Consider the following 2720-nt stretch of genomic DNA (forward strand, 5'->3'; position numbering starts at 1 on the left):
TTGGAAAATATACAAACATATTGAAGGTTTTTGTCCTAGGATGCTGTCTCAGATTGTAGGATATTTTGCCTTTATGTCTCATACATTTTATAATTTTCCATTTTTATTGTATTTTAACAAACAGTGGCAAAAATTTTGTTTTATTTATTGTACTTCAGTACATATTGACTCTGATAGCGTCTGTAAATAAAGATGAGTGAAATCAATCAATATGACCAGCAATGGAGCTGTTATTCTGAGTGATATATTTTGAGTAGGGGTAGATATTCCTGTTTACTCTGTGTATCTGTCTTAGAGAAAATGTCTGTTTTCTCCCCCATAGTACTCCTAGTACCTTGAATGGATCCTGATACATTGTAGCATGCTTGCTAAATATTTGTTGAATGAGTGAGTGCATTGGAAGTGCACTAAAACTCTCACACTGGACGTGAGTGTGACTTGGAAGCAGATTTTTAGAATCCTCTGCCTGTAATGGAATTGTGTTTATAGCTGTGAAGATAGTGTATGAATGAGTAACGGGGCATCCTCTGAAAGTAAACTCCTCCCAGCTTCAAGGCAAGTGATGCAGAATGGCACAGACAGGGAGAGATTTAATGCCCAGAAGTTTCACTTGGAATCGTTAGATGTTGTAAGTTACTGTATATTATGTTTTTTTTTGCTTTTTCTCTGAAGACTTTAAAGTCCTCAAAGGAATGAGCCATTGCCTTCTTGAGTTATGTAAAGTTTATTGAATTACCAACTCTTAAGTGTGATCTTTGATGGTATGTAGTCTTTTCCATAATAGATGCAGTACTATCTCTGATCAAGGGCCATTGATGGCTTTAGGATTCTTTAAGTAAAATAGACTTATTTTCTTCTGATATACCAAGCTGCATTTTCTGACAGCTCTGAGCCTTCCACACTCTTAGACCTTTGACCTGTTCTCTGCAATAGCATGGTCCTCCGACAAGCTTGAGATGGTTAACTATCAAAATTTCCATAATTATGTCATATAGATAGCAAGTAAGGTGATTGTAGCTCTATTCTAGAAATTTAAACTTTGGAGGGAGTGGATATTACAATAGATGTAGGATTTCTTGATCTAGAGAATGCGGTGGAATTTGGAATAGATTCACATGGGGAATAAGAATCATTGATTGAACGAGGATAAATAATTTGGGGGCTCTCAGGAACTTATGCCAACATAGGAGCTGCCTCTGGCTATCACCACATGATTATCTGTGTCTACATGTTGTCTGTTTGTGTATATGTATATATGTGTGCATATATATGTGTGTGTGTATATATATATATTCTTTTTGCTTAATCTCTTCATCTTCTTTCATCCAGCTCCCCAAACTCCCTCTTCTCTGATAGCTTTCAGCCTGTTCCGTGTATCTATGCCTATGTTTCTATTTTGTTCATCAGTTTGGTTTGTTCATTAGATTCCACATAAAAGTGAGGTCGCATGGTACTTGTCTTCCTCTGACTGGCTTATTTCACTTAGCATAATAATCTCCAGGTCCATCCATGCTGTCGCAAAAGATAAGAGTTCCTTCTGTTTTATGGCCACATAGTATTCCACTGTGTAAATGTACCACAGCGTTTTTATCCAAACTCCAAACTCATCTACCAATGGGCACCTGGGCTGGTTCCAGTTCTTGGCTATTGTAAATCATGCTTCAATGAGCAAACATTATAAAATGCTTCATGGATTTGTGTGTCGTCCTTGCTCAGAGGCCACACTAATCTCTTCATTGTCTCAGTTTTAGCGTACGCGCTGCCAAAGCGAGCATGAGGCATGAGGTTTTAAAAAGCACTGAAATTTCTCTCTCCACTCCCTCCTGGCTTTTTTTTTTTTTTTTTTTTTTTGATGTTCCCAAAAGGCTGGGATTAGGAATCCTCCCACAGCCCATCTCTCCCGAGAACGTTTATAGCACCACTCCTGATGAACAGATTAGACCCAATGGCATAAGGCACAGCTTCTCCCCTTTAAGAAAGAACAAATAAGGATGAAGTGTTAGATTGCCTTGCTAATTATATATTCTGTTCAAGTGTCAACCATCTGTTGCAATTGTTTAAAAAGCAGACATAAGTCAGCTGTTCGGGTGAGATGTTTACCGTTGTCAACACACAGGAGTTGGTGACACCAGTGGAGATGTGTCGCTCTGGCACGGGCCTGAGGCTGCAATGGGATTCTGTTGATGTCTCTGGAAGCCACCTTCCTGTGAGAGGGTCAGTGGTAGCTCCAGGTCGCTGATGATTAAGTACTAGACACATTTCAGAACTGGAAAGCGTTCTTAAAGGATCCACACTCAGTTTTCAGAGGGGTAACTGAGAGGCAGTGAGAAAACGGCCCTGCCTCTTCTGCACGGAGCATTCCAGCACTTAACATTCTCTGCAGAAATGTTGTGTTTGCACAGAGGAGGGCTCTCCCTCAGGCATATTAAGTCGCTGAGGAAAAGGACGGGACACTACCGTCTCTAAATTAAATGCACAGAATAGTACCCGACACATCACAATGTCCCGAGTGTGCTGTGAAAACACAGTTAGTTGTAAGATGGGTGGAGGTTTTTTCTGACGTGGCCAAGAAGCACAGAAATTGTGGTACGTTCCCTGAGCTCCAGAGCCATGCTTTTCTTTCTGTTGTCAATTTGGTTGTTGAATAAGCTGAATGTTCTGCCAAACTTCGGATGATTCTTTAATGAGGACAACTGGCCTTAAACTACGAGTTGGTTTCC

At 40.1% G+C, this 2720-nt stretch overlaps 1 pseudogene; it reads right to left on the reverse strand.

Moving 5' to 3' along the window:
* Nucleotides 1-1671: 1671 nt before the first annotated feature.
* Nucleotides 1672-1771, reverse strand: LOC149994035 (U6 spliceosomal RNA; annotated as a pseudogene).
* Nucleotides 1772-2720: the final 949 nt, after the last annotated feature.

This window comes from Furipterus horrens, unplaced genomic scaffold, assembly GCF_987537825.1.
Source record: "Furipterus horrens unplaced genomic scaffold, mFurHor1.1.pri manual_scaffold_13, whole genome shotgun sequence".
Lineage (NCBI taxonomy): Eukaryota > Metazoa > Chordata > Mammalia > Chiroptera > Furipteridae > Furipterus > Furipterus horrens.